The following is a 21,937-nucleotide window of genomic DNA, read 5'->3' as shown; positions in this document are numbered from 1 at the left end:
ATACCAATGCATGTAGATAGGCTTCTTGATGCTCACCCAGTAAGAATCTCAAATTGCCATTCAACGTTAGGTCAGAAAGTGGGACATTTTGCATCCGACATCAAGCAGCTCCTTGCTGACTAGGAAGATTTTCTTCACTTTTGTGAGATTACCCAAGTCGTTCATAAACTGGGATGATTCTGCTCTCAGAATAAGGTGTCATTTGTACATGTCATCATCTTAGTGAAAATGCTTGATTATTAAGTTTGTTAGAAAGTAGATTCTTTTAAAGATTTGGAAGTGACATACAATCACTTGATGTAGGAATAAGCTGTAGCAATTCATCACCACAAGGTGGCAGAAAATACTTTCCTAAACAAATTGTTCTACTCTGCCATTTTTAAAAAGTTATGAAACTGTGGAGAAGAAAAGAATAGTTTTCAAATGTGTGATCAAGCAAATGGGATACTTTGTTTGTAAGATTATGGAGATTTCATACTTTAGTGTAGTATGATTGGTACTTAGCACAGCAATTGTTTTACATTTACAGTGAATGGAACAGTATAATCTAAATTATCTATCAATGTGAAAAATTACAAAGTTATCATCACAAAAAACACAGAAATGACAGCTGATACTGCTGGCAATGATCTGTTCTGAATTTGATTCCAATGAACTGTAATCTGATATGTCACTAGATTATGTCAAAGGATAAAGGAGGCAATTCCCTAAACTTCATCTTTAAGAAACTTAATTGTAATCCTTCCCTGATGTCTGTTGTGTTTTCTATACCTCAGACCTATGTGGAATTGAAGCTAGCTTTAGCGGATGTAACAGGTTTTCTGCGCAGTGTTTTAAAATGTTTGCTCCATGCTTGTATTGTTATTTTCATGGGATGGGGGTGTCACTGGTGAGGCTGGTGTGTAATACCTAACTGTTTAATGCCCATCGAACGGAATGACATGTGAGGCTATTTCAGAGGCAGCTAAGAGTCAACTGCAAGCTGTGGTTATCGAGGTACACACAGGTCAGATCAGGTAAGGATAGCCGATTTTCATCATTAAAAGCCATTAGTAAACTAGATGACAACTGATGATGGTTTCAGTTTCACCATCACTGAAACTAGTTTTCAATTCTAATGTTCATTAGTTGAATTCAAATTCCACCAGCTACTGATGATGAGATTCAAACCCATATTCCTAGAGCATTAGCCTCTGAATTACTGTCCAGTGACATTGCCAGTGCAGCACCATCTCCTTAGGACCTTACAGCTCAAGTTCAAGCAACTTCTCCAGTTTGTTTGTTTTTACCTGAATCCGCAATCAGACTTGACTAATCAAATCAATAGTAAATATAATCAAATACAGAAAACTGACTATAAATAGAGTCTTATTAATCTCTTTGATTTTTGAGAGAATTTGTTGTGTGAAGAGTGCAAGTAATGAAAGAGACATATTTGGAGCATCTGTGCCAGATATTTTTGGGGAGAAAATCAGTGCAGTCTTTATAGCAGCTGATATTGCATTGTTGGAATCTACTGTATTTGAAACAGCATCTTCAATTATGGGTTTACCAGTGGATTAGATGCTGGGTTATCCCATGCATAGTATTTTGTCCTTTTAGCTGCTCAGGAGGGAACATTAAAGAGATTGTTTTGGAAGATCCAAGAGATATCTGTCTTAATTGTTTGATTCATTATCAGTCGCTGGGGGTCCTAGTGGATGCAAACTTAAGGTTGTAGAGAGCTCTTTAGGATTAGTCAGAGAAGGAGCAGAGGCTACTTTTAACTCTCTTGTCTTTCTTCAATTACAACAATTGCTTATAGATTAGCCTGTAAGACACATGACGTCTTCACTTGCCTCTATTCTTATCAAAACACTAGCCATCCTTTCTAGTCTACATAAACTGATATTAGCAGTTTCCTGACACACCTCTGGAACAGATGAGGCACGAATTGAAGACTTTTAGACCAGAGGTATGTACATTATCGCTCCACCACAGGTCATTCAATTGATTGGTCATTCACCACACCCCATCCATACACATCTTTTCAACTCTTGTTTTGAATACACCAATCAGGGAGACACTCCCATAACTAACCCTGATAAATGTCACAAATGATATATTTGACTGTGAACATGGTAAATTATCTCTCTTGCCTTTTTCAAACTGTCTACAGGCGACCACAACTCCCCCTTCAGTGCCAGTTTTCCATTATTTAGCCTTGGTGAAAGTTACTCCTACATCATTTAAGGCCATAAGACCTGTATTCCGGATGAAGGGCTTTTGCCCGAAACGTCGATTTTACTGTTCCTCAGATGCTGCCTGAACTGCTGTGCTTTTCCAGCACCACTAATCCAGAATCTGGTTTCCAGCATCTGCAGTCATTGTTTTCACCCATAAGACTTGGGAACAGACTTAGGCCATTCACCACGTGTGAGTCTGCTCTTATATTCAATCAGATCATGGCTGATCTGTTACTCTTCAACTCCACTTTCCTGCCTTTTCCCCATAACCCTTGATTCCCTCAATGATTTAAAATCTGTCTACCTCAGCCTTGAATATACATAACAACCCAACCTCTACAGTCCTTTGCAATAAAGAATTTCACAGAGTCACAACCCTCAGAATAGAAATTCCTACTCATCTTTGAACCGAGAGTTCACTCACTTAACTGAGTGACCCCCTTACTCTGGTATTATGCCCTCTGCTTCTAAACTCTCACATAAGGGAATGAAAACTCCTTTATATCTATCCTGTTAAGTCCTCTAAGGAATTGTGAATGCTTCAATAAGGTAATCTTTCATTCATCTAAACTCCAATGAGTTCAAGCCCAACATACTCATCCTCTCTTTTTTAAGACAGTCCCTCCATGCCCAGGATCAACCTAGTGAGCTTTCCCTGGACAGCCTCCGATGTTCGTATATCTTTCCTTAGATAAGGGAATGTACATCAAGGATAGGATGGAAGGCTGGCCTGACTGGCTTTCCCCTCTCGGTTTAGGACTTTCACAACAAATGCAACAGTTAGGTATACCCAGTAGAGTCAAGGAGCCCCAGCAGAGGGTTCACATTACCATCTCGCGTACTTAAATCACTTGGGTTCCCAAGATCAGGTAAGAATGTCATCAGTTCCAATGACAGATTGAAGGCATCCTACCACCACTATCATTAAATCCCATCTCATTCTTGCAATTAAGTCTTTATGATGAAACATTTAGTAATCCAATAGCTGAGTCAGACAGAACCACAATGCTCTACAATGATGATTGCTCAGCCAACCTGACTCATAAGTGAAACCTGAGGGATGGGATCTTTACCATTCAATTCTAAATAAGCTTCCAGGCCAAAATGCTCCTAGGTAGGGCAGTTCTTGCTGGAGTAGCAATGACAGCTTGCATCAACTATTTGCTGATTAACTGCACTTTTACTTGATTACATTCCAATAGCACATTGTATTCATACAGTGGTCCTTAAGATTTGGCTTTGCCAGCTGCAGTAGTAGTAATAATGTCACTGGACTCGTGATCCCAGTTTAATGTTCTCAGGAAGATGGTAGAGATTTGAATTCAATAAAACATATGGAATAAAAAAAACAACCATAGGTGACCATGTAACTACTGTCACTTATCATGAAAACCTAAACTAAAGCTCTTTGAGGAAGGAAATCTATCATCCTTACTTGGTCTGGTCTGCATATGACTCCAGACACATGTGGTTGACTCTTAACTGTTGCCTGGGCAATTAGGAATGGGCAATAAATGCTGTCAGCCAGCAATGCCCTTGATTGCTGGACTTAAGTGAATAAAATATATAGCTCACAAACAGTCCAATTTGGTAGAGTTTTAGCTATGACCTGGTGCAGTTTTTTTTGCAATTGGCAGGTGCCTACTTCACATTAAAAAATCTGTAAACAGATAAATGTATGTCTTTATTTCTTTAAAATCTTAATTTGGATTTTTGAATCCATCTAATCAGAATGTTTTTATAGATCTTCGACTGAAGGCGTAATTCAAATAAAGAAATATCCCTAGCATAGCGCTGACCTTCACTGTACCTTTTAATCTTCTTCATGACGGAGAACCCTGACCTTTACTCTACCTTCTTGGACTTATATAGTTTGCACTTCTTCTCACAAACAATCTTCTTCTCCTGGGATCATTAGAGTTGACAATTATCTCTTCACACATTAAACTAATTCTCAGAATATTTTATAGATGAAATGAGCCCAGTCCCATGGAAATTAGGTCAAGGATGAAACAATTTCTCTGAACAGATGTCGTCACAGTTTATTGCATTGCTAGTGCTATTAAACAGGTAAAACCTGTGGTAACCCAAAACAGCCCTTGCTGAGATGGGGAATGTTACAAAGTAAGAAAGTGGAGTGGTGATTGTAACTTCATGGAATAAACTATGAAGTTTCTTTACTGCTTTCGTAAATTATCTTTATTTTTGAAAATTTAATAACCACTGAAAAGAAACAGAAACAAATCCTTACTTTTTTTCAAGATCCCATGATTTTACATTTAAAATCCAATTCCTTATTTTCCCTATATCTTACTGTGATCCGGCCCACAACTGGAAATAGAACAATACTAAATTTCATAACTGGACTCCAGACACCAGACTACCTCTGACAACGCCACAAAGTCAGCTAGTACATTTATAAAACTATTCATATACATATGCATATGCCATTCATTATGTGATATGGTAACATCTTGTCCTGAAACATAATGATTTCTGTTGATGCGGTTTGCAAATTCTTCTCTGAAGCAGCTAATGTATATCTTCTTCTCCCCACAGATGAATTTGATCCATCTGGAGTCCAGGGACAAACCCACATCATTCTGTTAAAAAAACAGAGTTTAATAGTAACATAAAGACTGTGGCACTCACACCAGAAACTTCTATGTTGTTTAATCCACCTGACAATGTAACTGGAACATAAAATGCAAATGCAAGAAACAAATTGGAGAGATCTGTGTTCAGGAGTAGTCAGCAATTGTAGAAATGGAAACTTCAACTCACAAGTCATGGGTATGGCTAGATGAGATATCTGCATAGGAACAGGAGGAGCCCATTCAGGCAGTCTCTGCCATTCAATTAGATCATGGCTGATTATATACCTCAATGCCACTTTCTCCACATCTCTTGATGTAATTAGTTTGCATTGATTTCTGTCTTGAACCTAGTAAATGATGGAGTTTCCACAGCCCTCTGGGTTACAGAATTCCGATGATTCAGCACCCTTCTCTTCATCTTAGCCTTACATGGTGATTATGTCCTCTAGTTTGAGAGTCACCAACCAGGGAAAGTTCATTTCGACATCCACCAGCAGAATTTTGTAAGTTTCAATGACAACACTTCTCAATCTTCAAATGTCTGGAGAATATAAAACAAGATTCCTCATTCTTTCCTCATAAGCCATTACAAATATCCCAGTGGTTAGTCTGGTTGACCTCCATTGCAGGGAGAAAGTGAGGACTGCAGATGCTGGAGATCAGAGCTGAAAATGTGTTGCTGGAAAAGCTCAGCAGGTCAGGCAGCATCCAAGGAGCAGGAGAATCGACATTTCGGGCATGAGCCATTTCTGAAGAAGGGCTCATGCCCAAAACATCGATTCTCCTGCTCCTTGGATGCTGCCTGACCTGCTGCGCTTTTCCAGCAACACATTTTCAGCTCTGACCTCCATTGCACTCAATCTACAGCAAAGAGACCATCTTTAGATAAGGAGACCAAAACTACATCCAATATTCCAGATGCTGGTTTACCAAGGCTGCAATTGCAGCAAAATATTTTTACCTCTGTAATCAAAGCCCTTCACATTGAAGAGAAACATGCCATTTTCCTTCCTAATTGCTTGCTGTGCCTGCAATGTTTTTTAAAATGACTCATAAATAAGGACAGCCTGGTCTCTTTGGACACAAAATATTCCTCACCATTTAAGAAACTTTTGCCACTCTGCTTTTGCTATTAAAGAGGAAAACAGAATACTTACTCTCATTAAATTCCATCTGGTATGTTCTATCCATTCACACAGCATGTCCAAGCCATAGAAACAGAAGGAGACCTGTTGAGTCTGCTCCATCATTCAATATGATCATAGCCGTTCATCCACTTCCATGTCTTTTCTCACATCAAAAAGTTATTGTGAAAAATACAGGCTTAAGGTATAAGGGGCAAAATATTGGATAGAAGATTGACTAGCTAATGGGAAATGAGAGCAGGAATAATGAGACATTTTCAGGGTGGCAGGATTTCACAAGTGGTGCACCGCAGGGATCGGTGCTAGCCCCTCAATTCTTTACATTTATATCAATTATTGGAATGAAGGGGTCGAAGGTACAGGAAGTAAATTTTCTGATGACACAAAGATCAGCAGGAAAATGAATGGTTAAGAGAGCATAAGGAGCCTTTGAAGAGATATATAGATAGGTTAAATGAACCTGGTAAATGGAGGACAATGTGGACAAGTGTGAAATTGTCCATTTGACATAAAGAATAAAATAAGCGTATTATCTAAATGGTGAGATGCAGAGAGATCTGGGTGTCCTAGCACATGAATTGCAGAAAGGTAGTATGCAGGTACATCAAGTGACCAGGAGAGCTAATAGAATGTTATAGTTTATTGTAAGGTGAATCGAATGCAAGTGTAGGGAGATTACGCTTCAGTTATACAGAGCATTAGTGAGACTACATCTGGAGTACTGTGTATAATACTGGTAACTGTATTTACAAAAGGATGTTATTGCATTGAGAGCAGAGAAGGTTTACTAGACTAATACCTGGAATAAGCATGATGTGAACAAAGTTAGAAGTCACACAACTAGGAGAAAGTGAGGACTGCAGATGCTGGAGATCAGAGCTGAAAAATGTGTTGCTGGAAAAGCGCAGCAGATCAGGCAGCATCCAAGGAGCAGGAGAATCGACATTTCGGGCATAAGCCCTTCTTCAGGAATCAGAAGGTCTTATGCCCAAAACGTCGATTCTCCTGCTCCTTGGATGCTGCCTGACCTGCTGCGCTTTTCCAGCAACACATTTTTCAGCTCGAGAAGTCACACAACACCAGGTTATAGTTCAACAGATTTATTTGAAATTACACAAGCTTTTAGAGTGCAGCTCTTTCATCAGGTGCAGTGAGAGAGCAGGGCACACATACAGAGTTTATAGGCAGAGAGATCAAAAGATCACACAACTGGAGTGAGTGGAGAGTCAGATAATACATCTCTGCAGGTGACCAAGAGTGTTAGATGGTGTGTAAAGCATTTATAAAGTCAATGTCAGTGCTGTGTTGTCATGATAATCAGGCAGAGCGATAGGAATATACAAAAGATGACATCTCAGGTCTGACACTGAATTGTCAGTTTTAACCTGAAATTAGGTTGGTTTTATTCCAAAAGCTGTAATTTATAAGATGTCACATTGACTAACTGTGACTACAAATTGTGTGGTTTTTGAACAAAATAGAATGTATCTGCAAATAAACAAAAATCTTAGATGAAGTGTGTGTGTAAGCAAGAATAAGCAGATTGCCTTATAAGGAAAGAGTGGACATGCAAGGTCTGTATCCTGTGGAATTTAAAAGAGTAAGAGGTGACTTAATTCCAACATAGAAGATCCTGAGGGTATGATTTGGACTTCACGAGTGGACTTTGAAAGTTGTTTCCTCTTATGGGAGAATCTAGAACTTGGAGTCAAGTTTAAAAATAAGGGATACCCATTTAAAAACAGAGATGAAAACATTTTTTCTCTCAGAGTTGAGAGTCTTTGAACACTCTTCCCTCCCTCAAAACGTAGTGGATGCAGAATCTTTAAATATTTTGAAAGCAGAGGCAGATAGGTTCTTGATTATCAAGGATATGCAGGAATGTAGAGTTGAGGTTAAAATCAATTCAGCCATGATCTTACTGAAAGATGGAGTTGGCTCAAAGGACCAAGTGGCCTATTCTTGTTCCTTGTTCATATGTTCACACATACACAATACCCATATGCCTTTATGACATTGACAGATTTCTAAACACCAATCTCTTTTTTGACCACACTCATTTACTAAGTTTCTTTAGCCCTCTGTGGTAAAGCATTCCAAAGATACACAACCCTTTTCTTGGTCCTAAGTGGCTTCCCCATTATTTTGTAACTGTTGTAAACTCACCAGCCAAGGAAAACATCATGCCTGCATTTACCCTGTCCATCCCTTTAAATATATTGTAGATTTCAATGTAATCGCCTCTTGAAAACTTTGGAGAATACAGGCCCAGCTTTCCAAATATCTCTTCATAGGACAGTGCTGCCATCCTGCGAACAAGTCTAGTAAACCTTTGTTGCATTCCCACTATGGCAATATATCCTGAGGTAATGAGACCAAACCTGCAGGTGCAATTTAACCAATGTTCTATAGAATTGAAGTAAAATGTGTTAGTTCTGTACTCAAATCCTTTGGCTATGTTAGCCATCAGTGACTTATTGATGAGGAAACTCAGGCCCCATTGTACATCTGCATGTTCTAACTCCTTACCACTTAAGAATGCACATTTTGTTTCCCTATCAAATGGATAACCTTAAATATTTCAATATTAAATTCCATCTGCCACATTTTTGCCAATTCTTTTGAAGCCACTTTGCATCCCATTGCATAACTTTGCCTCACTTAACTTTGCCTCATTTGTGATATTGTATTATATATAACTAGTACATATAAGAACATTCAAGGGCAACTAGGAATGGCAAACAAATGCTGGCTCATATAATGAAACCAACATCCATAAATGAATTTTAAAAATGTTTTTTGGCCCAGACAATCTTTTTCTTTTCGCATAACTAAAGAAGCTTTTACAGTGTATTTCTATGCTTCTGCTAGTTTGTATTCATTCTCTTTTGACTTTTTAAAATCTGTTTCTCAGTTCTCCTTTGTTAAGTTCTAAATTGTTCTTCATCCTCAGACTTACCAATCTTTCTGGCAACCTTATAAACCATTTCCTTTTGTCTAATACGTTCTTAAACGTCTTTTGTTAGCCATGGTTGATTAAGAATTCTCTTTGGGTGCTTGTGCCTTCGAGAAGTGTATAGCTGTTGTCGAACATGTAGAATATCTTTATATACTAGCCATTAAATTATTTAGTGTATTTTCCCAATCAACCGCAGTCAACTTGCAACCCCACCCCCAGATCTTCACAGTTTCCTTTGTTCAGAATAAATACTCCAGTTGCAAAATGAATTGCACCACCTTCAAATTTAAAGTAAAATTCTATTATATTATTGACATTAGTTGTCACTGGACCTGATGAAGGGCTTTTGCCTGAAACGCCGATTTTTCTGCTCCTCAGATGCTGCCTGACCTGCTGTGCTTTCCTAGCACCACTCTAATCTTGACTCTAATCTCCAGCAACTGCAGTACCCACCTGCGCCAAAGTTATTAATTAGCCCTTTCTCATTATAGAAACTAAGTCTAAAATGGGTTGATCCTTATTTGGTTCTTAAACATATAGTTCCAAAATCCCATCTTGCACACACTCCAGGAATTCATCCTCTACAGTATTTGTGCTAATTAGGTTTACCCAGTTTGTATTTAAATGGAAAGTGCCCATTATTACAATATCACCCACAATACATATATCTTTAATTTCCTGATTGATACTATATCCAAAATTACCAAAATTACAGGCTCGGTAGCCTGTATGCTACTCGCATGCTACAGTCTGCTCATCTATTTATCTGTTCCTGAGTAGAGTTGCTCTCCCACAGATCTAGCTTCTCTCAACTCCCTGAAAGTAAGTGAACTCACCAAGCCTCACCCTCTTTATATCCACTCCTATTTAGAAATGATTCATCTACAGGCCCAATCTCTCTCTGCTCCCCCAATGTACACAATGTGTACAATGTGAAATGTTGAGTCTATCAATATTAAAAGTTCCACATCTGAAATACTCACTTAGCTAGACAATTGGGTGATTCTACTGGACAATAAACTGAAGATTTCATCTGTTATGTATGTAATAGTGAATTTTCAGCAATTCATTGCTACAATAATGTGAGACTGTATTAAATAATACTCTAGGTGAAATCAGTTCAGAGGCTAGGATTGCAGAATTCTGGGAAGGCCTGTACTTATCATTGAAGGGGTATTTGGCAGAGATTAAGGATATAACTTATTCTGGTTTCAGCCTGATCAATGTGCGAACACTGGTGAACTATGAAGGAGACTAAAAACAACTTGAGCCGGAATATACACACCGGGAATGAGTGCTCATAGGCGTCCCTTCACTCCAAAAAATGTATTGAAAGGCTGAAGTGGTGTCTAAGTTAGATCAGACATGACGATGTGGTAAGGCTGTTAGTTTGCTGTTGCCTGCCTGCAAGATGGCATCTGTGGAGAATGCAGCGACATTATTGTAAAGAAACAGTCGGGTGATAGCTGGGATAAACATCTGGCAATCTGCATCCTCCAGGTAACCACCCTGTTTCATATCTCAATTTGCATTATCTAGTTTCTCAGTGAAGGGGAGGAGAATTGGAAATGGCATATAAATAGGACGAGTTGGGCTTTAATGAAATAATCATACATAGAAGTAAGAATCCACTACTAAATGGCAGGATTCTCAATTTGCCATCTAAGCTGTGAGATGAAGACTGAGAAAATTTCTTTCAACACCTAAAATCTGATTTAAAAAAAAAAAATCTCAATGTATTTTTCCACCTTTCCCAGCATTGTTCACTGCACATCTGGAGCGGAAAATTTCACTCTAAGCCTCGATAATAATATGGTCAAACAACTATGGACTCAAAATTGAACATTCTAAATTGACCCAGAGCTGTAGACATCAAGCCTGACAGAAAATTGGTCAAATTAAATTAAATAATAGCCAGCAGCTCTCCTGTGGTTGAGGTAACAATTCAAAGATTACGATTTGAAACCTTTTACATTTTAGTTTCAACTCTACCTCCTCAAATATCCTCATGGGCTGAAGCTTAAGCAGTTAAGCAAATATCTCAATTTCTAAAACATAAAAAGATCTCTTACTGATCAGTATTAGTAGCTCCGAAGAGGTGCTGGCAAAGTGGTAACATGACTGGCTCAGTATTCTGGAACCCGAGGCTAAAGATCTGTGTTCATGAGTTGGAATCCCACCGCGGAAGGTGATGAAATTGGAATTCAATAAAAATCTGGAAAAGGAAAGTTAGCATAATGTTGACCAGGTAGCCACTGTCTATTGCAATTTTAAAAAATCAAATTCATCAATATGTTTTAGGGAAGGAAATCTGCCAGGCGGTTTGCCCTCCTGGTGACTACAGAATTTGGTTGTCCATTAAATGTCCTCTGGGCAATAAACGCTGGCCCAGTTAGCGACGTTCACATCCTATGACTAAAGTTAAAAAAGGAGAGAACAAAGGAGAACCATAACTAATGTGATTTAGCTGTGAATTCAGCTTGGGCTACATGTAAATAACATAACCATTTAATTCACAATCCAGACTTGTAGACTAGTAGTTTCCTTTAAATAATACAGTCTTAATTCAATACAATCTTTCGTTTGGTGATTGCAAAAGTGCTAACAATTCTAGTTAACCCAAACCAAATAGTCTGAATATGAAATAATTTATCAAAAGGCTAGAAAATTAGTGACTGTGAAACAAGTGGTAAGTTGTTACCTTGGAAACACAGTTAAGTAATTTCCATATTTTGATTTAGACCCTACTTCATACATAATTCATGAAGGTTCAGTTATGTCACCTCTCAGCAATGTGTTCCTTATGTTTTCTTCTAGCTGATTTAAGAATTAGGTCCCATGAGCTAAAGACAAGCCAACAAAGCACTTTCATTGTTAATACAGCTGTATGTAATTGTTTGAAATTACTTACTAAATACTTTGAAACAGTAAGAACCATTGTCTAATAAATATGTTTGAAAGCAAGGACAGTACTTCTGAAGAAGGGGGAGGATCGTCTCTGATGGTGGGAATCATCACATTCTATTGGTTAGTCACAGCCACCTTAAATTGGGCTGCCCCCAGACATTAAAGTTACTGAACCACCAATGTCTGCCATCCTCCATAGATGCACAATGATTTGAGATCCAGCCTGGTATGTAGATGGTAACCCAGAAGGAAAAACCAGTGTAACTGGCAGATAAGACATACTGGTCTGATCCTTCTTAAATACCTCAAAAAGGAACTCTAATATGATCAGTACATTTATTTCCATGTGTTATTGTTTTGTTCCTGGTTTTCCTCTCTTGTACCAACTGCGTGGCCCAAAGGAGGACTTGCAGTCAAAAGACAAGATACATGGGATGGTAGTGATTAGCTGAAAGCTGAGGTTCAATATCAACATTGCTATTCTCCAACAGACCAGAATGACTTACACTAGATTAATAAGTGAGGCCAATTCTTCCTTTTGTTAACACCGCAAACACGGATGACCACTGCAAATGTGAAATAGGCTTCTCTGCCACAACAAATTAATAAAGATAATTGAGGTGCCTGTCACAATCTTTGAATACCTCATATCTCTATTTCTATCATTAGGTGGAGGTTTTGTTACAACTATCCGCATTTACACAGTAACCTTGTATTCTGATACCAAAGATAAAGATCACTTTTACAATACTCTGGAGCAGCTGCCACATGGATTTCTCCTGGGGAATTTTAACGCAAGAGTTGGATCAGGTAGAATTTCAAGCCAAATGTCCTTCAGTCATCTGAAACAAAAACAGAAATTGCTGGACAAACTCAGCAAGACTGGTCGCATCTGTGGATAGAAAGCAGTGTTGACATTTTGTGTTCAGAATCAATCATTGTGCTGCCAATCTAAACAATAATCATGAGTGGAAAGGAGAACTTTGCACACGTTATAGTCATTACATTATTAATACCTCTTTTCAGGACAGATATTGACACAAAACATATCATGGTTTCATCTGAGATCTGATCACTGATGTCAATTTGACCTGATAATCGCCAGAAGATAATATCTGTCTAATGTTCTGCACACCATCACCTTTTATAGTACAAACTGTGATAGTGATCATTCACTTGTTAGTAGCAGGGTAAATGTGCAACTACAGAACATAATTAAGTCCAATCACATGACATATACATGTCATGTATGCTCATACCACACAAAAATGTCAGGTGTTCTTTGAAGTTGTTAAACCTGAGGCCTCACCAGATAATGCTGATGAATCATGGAAGTCTGTGTGGTCAAAATTCCATGAGGCTGCAATAACCATGTTTGGCAAAGGAAGAAACTGAAGCAAAGATTAGTACGAGATTCAGCTTGCAGAAATGACTACCAAGAAGTGTCAGTTCAATTTACATGACCAAACACAAACTGACACTGGCAATAATAACCTTTATATTAAAAGGAGCATTCAGCTCTACATTCACCTAAGTTGTGCTTTTGAAGTCTGCAGATTGGAATCTAATCACTGTTAGGAACAGGCGTACAACCCCTGGATAGAGTGCCACTCCAAGCTATACTTGTGTAAGACAGATGTCATTTGCTCTGGACATGATGATTTTCTGAAGCTACCTGCCATTTATGAGCTTGATGAGAGAATCTAACTTTTGCATTCAATGGCATTACTAAAGCTATATCCCTCACTGTCAACAACCTGGAGATTACCATTGGCTAGAAACTTAACTGGACTAACAATATAAATACTGTGACAACATAAACACAGAGGCTATGAAATCTGCATGTACTAAGTTGCTGAATCCCTAAAGCCTGTCCACCAAATACAACGCAAAAAACAGGACAGGGTGATGGAACACTCCCACTGTCTGGATAAGAGCAGATCCTACATTACTCAAGAAACTTAACATAATCCAAGCCAAAGCAACTCATTTGATTGGCACCACATCCATAAGTACACACTTCCTTCACCACTCAATAGCATCAGGGCGTACCATCTACAAGATGCATTGTAGCAGCTTGGTAAGACTTTTCTGACAGCATCTTCCAAATCCACAACCACTACCAGCTAGCAATACAAGGGCAGTAAATACATGGGAACACCACCACCTGCAAGTCACTATCCATCCTGACTTGGAGGTATACCATGTTCTTTCACTGTCATTGGGTAAAAATCCTGGAACTCTCTTCCTAACAGCATTATGGATGCACTGAACAACAGGGGTTGCAGTAGTTCAAGAGAGAAGTTTACCACCACCTTCTCTGGGGGACTAGGAGTCAATACATGTTGAGTTAGCCAACAATAGTCACAGCAAAGAATGAATAAAAGAAAGGCAATAATAGAGAGCTTTACCAAATGATGATGCATGTCAGAAAATTGTGAGAATTTTATCTTTAATGTTATCGTCCTGTGTCCCTAGTATGCATTTAACAAAATGGCCTAAAATGTATTGCTTTGAATGGCATGTGAGTTTTTTTTTCTAACATATTGAGAGGAGAATACCAACATTAACAATGTGGCACTTTTCCATTTTGTGTCCAATTTCAGAATTAAATGTAATTATTTTCAAAATGAATGAATTATTCCTATAATTGTGAAAGGCAACCAGAATATAGAAAGGTAGCTAGATCGTAATATAGACACAAGGAAAGAATGATACATAAACAGAGATTGTTGGAGAAACTCAGCAGGTCTGGCAGCATTTGTGGGAAGAAGCACAGTTAAAGTGTCAAGTCTGTTGAATCTTCATCAAAGTTTCTCCAGCGGTTTCTGTTTTTGTTTCAAATCTCCAGCATCTGCAGTTCTTTTACTTTCGGAAAGATTGCATGTTGTTGTAATGCAAAGTACAACACCGAAGTTAAAGTTACTGTTATAGGCTGGAATGTGGATCCCTGTTAATTCTGAATGGTTTTATAAAATGAAATTATATTGCTTTTTTTTTGTCATCAGGAGTTAGCAGGATTTTGTTTTTCTCTCCCAGAAATCCCACTGAGCAATTGGACATTAACTTAAGGACACAAATGCACATTAAAGTATAATGAAGGTGAGATCAAACGTTTTTGGTGCACAGAAGATTGTTGGAAGGAAATTCTCCACTCCTTTTGGACAATGTTAAACCTTTTGTGAAATTGTGCCAACATCTGTTGTTGGAAAGAGTTCAAGCACTTTTCTTTCCTCCACAAATGTTCTGCCTTCATGTATATTTTTACACAAGACTAAAATGTTGCTTCTGGTTGAAAAAAAAAGCAAGCTCGATCTGCATCCCATGCTTTCAAAAATAATTTCACATATTTTCCTTGCATTCTGACCCACAAAACAAGGATGGTTTTCTCTTTGCAATGTAATTAAGTGTTAATGCTATTAAGTTCGACATGCTCTGCACAAACTGGAGGCTGACACTGGGAATATTGGTAGTGATAGAGAAACTGTCAGAGCAGCAGCAACAGATAAAGTGTTTTATCAGTTCTAATTGTGGAGTAAGCTGCTGAGTCATTCCTGATAATGCTTACTCAGCAAAAGCTATTAAAGACTCACTATACAGTAACTCAACAATTTGTTGGCTGAGGGAACATTTTCAAATTCAAGCTTCATACTGTTACATAATTCAACATCTGCAATTGATCTAGTCATAAGAACATAAATAGCAGGATGGGCACATTTGGCCCTTCGAAACTGCTCAGCTGTTCAATAGTTCATGACTGGTCTTCAAACTCAAATCCACCTCCCATGCTTTTATCCCTTCATTCCCTTAATACCCAAATATTTAACAATCTCTAACTAAACGTATGGTATTCTACAACAGAACATGCGCAACTCTCCAAGGCAGAGAATTCCAAACATTTGGGTGAAGATATTTCTCCTCATCTCAATCCTAAAGATTAACTGTAATTCTGAGACTATGACCTTAGTTAAATACTCCATATCCCAGGGAAACATAATCTCAAAATATACCCTATCATTTTCCTTAAGATTTTCTAAGTTTCAATACAATCATCCTAAGGGTGATGTGATGGCCCAGTGGTTAACATTGCTACCTTACAGCAGAGTGTTTTTTTCTTGAGGTGGGGGTGAAAGAAGGGCTATACCTAAAACATTGACTTCTCCACCTCTGTCTGGTTTGCTGAGTTCTTCCAACTGCCTGTCTGTCTAAATTGCTATCTTACAGGCCCAGGGACCCAGGTTCGATTCCCATCTTAGATAAATGTCTGTGTGGAGTTTGTATGTTCTCCCTGTGTTTATGTGTGTTTCTACTGGGTGCTCTGGTTTCCTCCAGAGTTCAAAAATGTACAAATTAGGTGGATTGGCCATGCTAAATTGTCTGGAGTTTTCAGGGATGTGCAGACTAGATGGCATAGCCATGGTAACTGTGAGTTTATGGAGATAGTGTCTGGGTAGGATGCTGTTCAGAGTGTCATTGCAGATTTATGGGCTAAACAGCCTCTTCCTGCATTGCAGAAATTGTGATTCGTTCTTCTAAATTCAAGCCGAATATACTCAATTTCTCCACCAAAGAAAATCCCTTATTCCGAGAATCAGATAGTTTATCCTGTTTTATGTAGTGACATATGTAACTTAATTGAACTGAAAAGTATCTTTGCTTGGAAATTAATTTTTAAAAGGAAAATATGGCTATATATGACATGGAAAAGCTAAAAGTATAAAACAACAAAATGAAATTTAAAAATGGGGGGATTGAAAATGAAAGAAGAATATGATTCACCCAATAAAACAGTCTACTTGTGAATGCTTAGAAATTATGAAAATATAATTCCTAAGCATTATTGTCTCATCAGTCTATAATAGTCAGCTTTCCTAAAATTAATGTCTAATTACTATAACAGTCTCAATCAAATTCAGCAACATGAGAATATTGATGTCATAGCAAGCTTGGCTGATGTTCAGGGAGAACTCAACTAGCTAGAAGTGATAATTTAAAATTATTGTATCGAAACTTTGCTAAATTAACAGATTTCGTGGAGAAAGTATGAATTTGGAACAGATTATAAACAGGTTAGAGCACAGTGGTAGTGTCCCTATGTTTGAGTGAGTACGCCTCGATTCAAGCATCACCAGCTCTATCATAACACATCTGAACAGGCTGATTAAAATATCTATAAACTTGTTTATGGTGTTTACTGTTGCTAATACCAGCTATATTAATTAGCAATCTTATCTGTTTTAGGCCAGTTAGCTGATTGGTGGAGTATCAACTTAATGAAAGCTAAATAGTAAATAGATCATTCAGTTTCCCTTCCCTTCCTTTCTTTTATATCTAACACACAACTGAACTTTTTTTTCTCATCACCAAATCACCCGGCTGTATTTTTTTCAGTTATTAACTACAAATAAATAATCATTTTTATTTATGTCATTGGAACACTGTCAAATTCTTTTTTTATTTTACCTATTTTTCTAATCAACCTGTTCAGAGATGCTAGCGCACACCTCTTGAGCAAGCGGAACTTGAACCTGGGCCTCCCAATCCAGGGGTAAGGACACTACCATTGCACCACAAGTAGGCCCCAAATAGATAATTCTCTTTTAAAATCTTTTTTTTCTCTAACCAACCCGTTCAGAGGTGTTAGTACACATCTCTGGAGCAGGTGGAACTTGAATCCAGGCCTCTCAGCCTAGTCGTAAGGACATGACCGCTATGCCTCAAGAGGGTCAAATAGATCATTCTGAAGCCGCATGATGATAGTTAACACCTGGTAACTAATCCCTTAAATCTGAAGCTTGTTAAGACACAAGCTTTTACAGCCTGCTAATTTACCTGCCAAACTGGATTTCAAATTTCTGCAAAACCTTTCAATTAAGGTGTTGCTGACTATACTTTTACTAATATACTTTAAATACCAACCTGTTTGGACACGTTTAATAGCTTGCCTCAGGGCAGGTGGGACTCAAATCCAGAGCTTCTGACTGAAAGAGTCAGAAGACTGACTCGAGAGCAGAACCTCTGAGCCATAACATCCCTCCCTATGCATTTTTTTTAACTAAAAGAAATTAACCTATTTTCCCTGAATGATGTTGTTCAGTAATGTTTTTACACAGATCTGGAGCAGGTGGAATTTGATCCCAGGTTACTTGGCTCGAGGGTAGGGACACCAAAATTGGACCACAGCAGCCCTCTGCTTCTGCAATTTTACTGATGTCAACTAAACAACTATCAGCATATCTAATTCACCTGTAATCTCCGGAGACAGATTATATTAAAGTGCTTAAGTTTGGTGCTGTTTGATTAAAAAAATAGTGCCACAGACTGTTCGAAAATAATTTTCAAGAATGTAAATATCAATAACCATAAAAGGAGATAAATTTGTATAGTCCAGGCTACTGTTCTAGAAATAATAATAACCTGATGATGTAAGGATACGCCCAAACTGTAGAGCACTATTGATTGGCTGCCTTTGCTGGTTCAACAAATCCCAGTCCACTTCATTCGGGCACGTGTTTTGACAGTCTGATTTTGACCTGTGGAATGTGAAGCAGCATTCTAGTTAATGTACAAATTGCTAAATTAATTGTGACTAAATTTCAAAATTGAGTGGATTCTGAGAAAATGTTTATGATTTCAATTGTAAGGGAAAGAATTAAATAGCAAATTGGAATGGAAAAAAAGTGTGAGGGAATGGAAAAGTACAAGTATTAATTGAATGCTGTGGAAATAAAAGTTGGATAAATTAGTTATTGAACTTGTCCATTCAGACTCAAGTGATCACATGTGGGTGGCACGGTGGCTTAGTGGTTTGCACTGCTGCCTCACAGTACCAGGGACCCGGGTTTGATACCAGTGTTGGGCAACTGTCTGTGTGGAGTTTGCACATTCTCTCTGTGTCTGCGTGGGCTTCTTCCCACAGTCCAAAGATGTGCAGGTCAGGTGAGCTGGCTTTGCTAAATTGCCCTAAGTGTCAGGTGCATTAGTCAGAGGATAATGGGTGTGGGTGGATTACTCTCCGGATGGTTGGTGTGGACTTGTTGTGCTAAAGACCCTGTTTGAGCTCTGTAGGGAATCTAATCTAACATGTTGCTACGAAAGCAAAAGTTTTCAGAAATAAAGGCAAAACAGTAGCTAATTTCTGTTGCTTATCACCAGATTAGCAATCTTCCAATTGACCTCACCATTTGCCTAAAAGCAGTTGACCTCCAACTGACCTGAGATTTGTCTTTGATCAGAGGACTTTAAAGTTGCAGAACCATTGTCAGCACTTTAGCAGTAATATATGCATTAGTGTGTATATGCATTGTATTAAATTATATAGTATCCTTGTCTGTATAAATTAACCAATCCACTGTTTTATTGTGAGCATTCCACATAAGTTCTGGCAGTATTTCAATAAATTAAAATACTATGTGATAAAATTGAGTAATTTATTTAAACATTACTCCGAGATGTAAATTCAGCTCAATCAGATTCAGTTCTTCACTTCGGCCAGTTTAAGAGGTACTTTCCTTCTTATTTATTTCAATAAATCCATATAGCTGATGTTCCCTGTCCTGTATTTATATTTTGCACATAACCAGAAAATCTTGCAGAGAGGTGTTTTAATTATTTGCTTAGAAATTCAAGCACACCATCCACTAGAACTGATTTCAGAACACAGTTAGCTTAACATCTGCCATCAGGAAAATGAGAGAATTTATTATGAAGGGAGTTGTACAGAACATTTAGGAAATCTTAATAAAATCAGGTTGAGCCACATTATTTTGCAAGAGGATTCAGGCTTTACTAATTAATTAGAATGTAACATTGAATCAAATCAAATTCCTGAATGAAATATAATTCCAGAGGTAAAAGTAAAGTCCTTGACATCAAGGCCATGTTTGACCAAATGTGGCATCAAGCAGCCCATAGCAAAACTGCAGTTGATGGGAATTGGAGGGAAGAAACCAAAATCTTTGTTGGTTGAAGTCATTCCTGGCACAAAAAAAGTTGCTTGTGGTTGTTGGACATCAGTCACCTCAGCTCCAGCACTTCTCTGCAGGAGTTCCTCAGGGTAGTGCCCTAGGCCCAACCATCTTCAGCCGTTTCATCCATGACTTTCCCTCCATCATAATGTCAGAAGTGAGGATGTTCGCTGATGATTATACAACATTCATTACTATTCACAACTTTTCAGATAATGAAGCAGTCCATGTTCAAATTCAACAACATCTTGACAATATTCAAGCTGAGGCTGACAAGTGGCAAATAATATTCGCATCACACAGATGCCAGGCAATAACCTTCTCCAACAGGAGACAATCTAATCACCATCCATTGACATTCAATAGTGCTACCATCACTGAATCCCAACATCTTGGGGTTGACTAGAAACTAAACTGGTCCTGTCACATAAATGTAGTGGCTACAGGAGCAGGTCAGAGGATAGGAATACTGCAATTATTAACTTACCTCCTGACTCCCCAAAGCTTGTCCACCATCTACAAGGCACAAGTTAAGAGTGTGATCGAATACTCCCCAATTACCTGGATGACTGCAGCTCCAACAATATTCAAAAAGCTTGACACCATCCAGGATAAAGCAATCTACTTGATTAACTCCACATTCATAAAGATTAATTTTCTCTACCATTGACTTTCAGTAGCAGCAATGTTTACTATGCACAAGAGACACAGCAGAAATTTACCAAAGATTCCGAGACAGCACTTTCCAACCCTACAACCAAGTGGTTCAAAAAGGAAGCTCACCACCACCTTCTCAAGAACAATTTGGGATGGGGAGTAAATTCTGGCCCAGCCAGCATTGCCCAGATCCCTCATTGAATTGAAGCCCTACAGTGTGGAAACAGGCCATGCAACCTATCAAGTCCACACTGACTTTCCAAAGAGTATCCAATCCCAACCCATTCCAGTACCCTTGCATTTATCATGGCTAGTCCACCTAACTCTCACCTCCCTGAACACGATGGGCAATTTAGCATGGAGGAGAAAGTGAGGTCTGCAGATGCTGGAGATCAAAGTTGAAACTTTATTGCTGGAACAGCACAGCAGGTCAGGCAGCATCCAGGGAACAGGAGATTCGACGTTTCGGGCACAGGCCCTTCTTCAGGAATGAGCGGAGAGTGTTCAGCAGGAGAAGATAAAAGGTAGGGAGGAGGGACTTGGAGGAGGGGCGTTGGAAATGTGATAGGTGGAAAGAGGTCAAGGTGAGGGTGATAGGTCGGAGTAGGATGGAGGCGGAGAGGTCAAGAAGAAGACTGCAGGTCAGGAAGGCGGTGCCGGGCTGGAGGGATCCGGCTGAGACAAGGTGGGGGGAGGGGGGATGAAGAAACTGGTGAAGTCCAAGTTCATCCCCTGCGGTTGGAGGGTTCCCAGTCGGAAGATAAGACGCTCCTCCTCCGACCGTCGGGTTGTTGTGGTTTGGCGGTGGATGAGTCCAATGACCTGCATATCCTCGGTGGAGTGGGAGGGGGAGTTTAGCATGGCCAATCTACCTAACCTGCAAATTTTTGGACTGTGGAAGGAAACCAGAGCACCCAGAGGAAACCCATGCAGACAGTCACCCCAGGGTGGAATCAAACCCAGGCACTATAAGGTCGCAGTGCTACATATCTCATGCCATCCAGTGGAAGGAAAAAAGAAACTGTGGTCGTGGTGGACTTGGATTTCTGAAGCAAGGTGCCAGAACAAAGGTTGCAATGTAAAATACAAGTTGTATTTTATAATGTAACATATTAGCATGAACAGAGGATTGTTTAACTAACAATAAGCAGAGAATAGGGACAAAAAGGTCATATTTAGGTTGGCAATTTATATTAATCTGAGTGCCGCAGGAATCGGTACTTAGGATTGAACATAAGAATATAAAAACATAAGAAATAGGAGTAGGCCATCTGGCCCCTCTAGCCTGCTCCATCATTCAATGAGATTTTTTGTGGACTCAACCTCACTTACCTGCCTGTTCACCATAACCCGTAACTCCTTTACTGTTCAAAAATCTATCTTTGCCTTAAAAACATTCAATAAGGTAGCCTCGATTGCTTCACTGGGTAGGGAATGCAACAGGTTCACAACCCTTTGAGGGATAAAGTTCCTCCTCAAC

The 21,937-nt window shown here is 38.8% G+C and overlaps 1 long non-coding RNA gene across 2 annotated transcripts in view; it reads right to left on the bottom strand.

Annotated features, from left to right (window-relative positions):
• Window positions 1–4,323: 4,323 nt before the first annotated feature.
• The window catches only part of LOC122559732, a 217,498-nt gene continuing 199,884 nt past the window's right edge, over window positions 4,324–21,937 (bottom strand). For both annotated transcript variants that reach the window (XR_006314526.1, XR_006314522.1), the window contains exons 2-3: window positions 10,999–11,141; window positions 4,324–4,828 (exon numbers count right to left, since the gene is read on the bottom strand). This is a non-coding gene — a long non-coding RNA (uncharacterized LOC122559732). The remainder of the gene's footprint in view (window positions 4,829–10,998; window positions 11,142–21,937) is intronic.

This window comes from Chiloscyllium plagiosum, chromosome 2 (assembly GCF_004010195.1).
Source record: "Chiloscyllium plagiosum isolate BGI_BamShark_2017 chromosome 2, ASM401019v2, whole genome shotgun sequence".
NCBI lineage: Eukaryota > Metazoa > Chordata > Chondrichthyes > Orectolobiformes > Hemiscylliidae > Chiloscyllium > Chiloscyllium plagiosum.
Note: the sequence above shows the minus strand (reverse complement) of the source record. Positions and strands in the feature narration are given on the sequence as shown.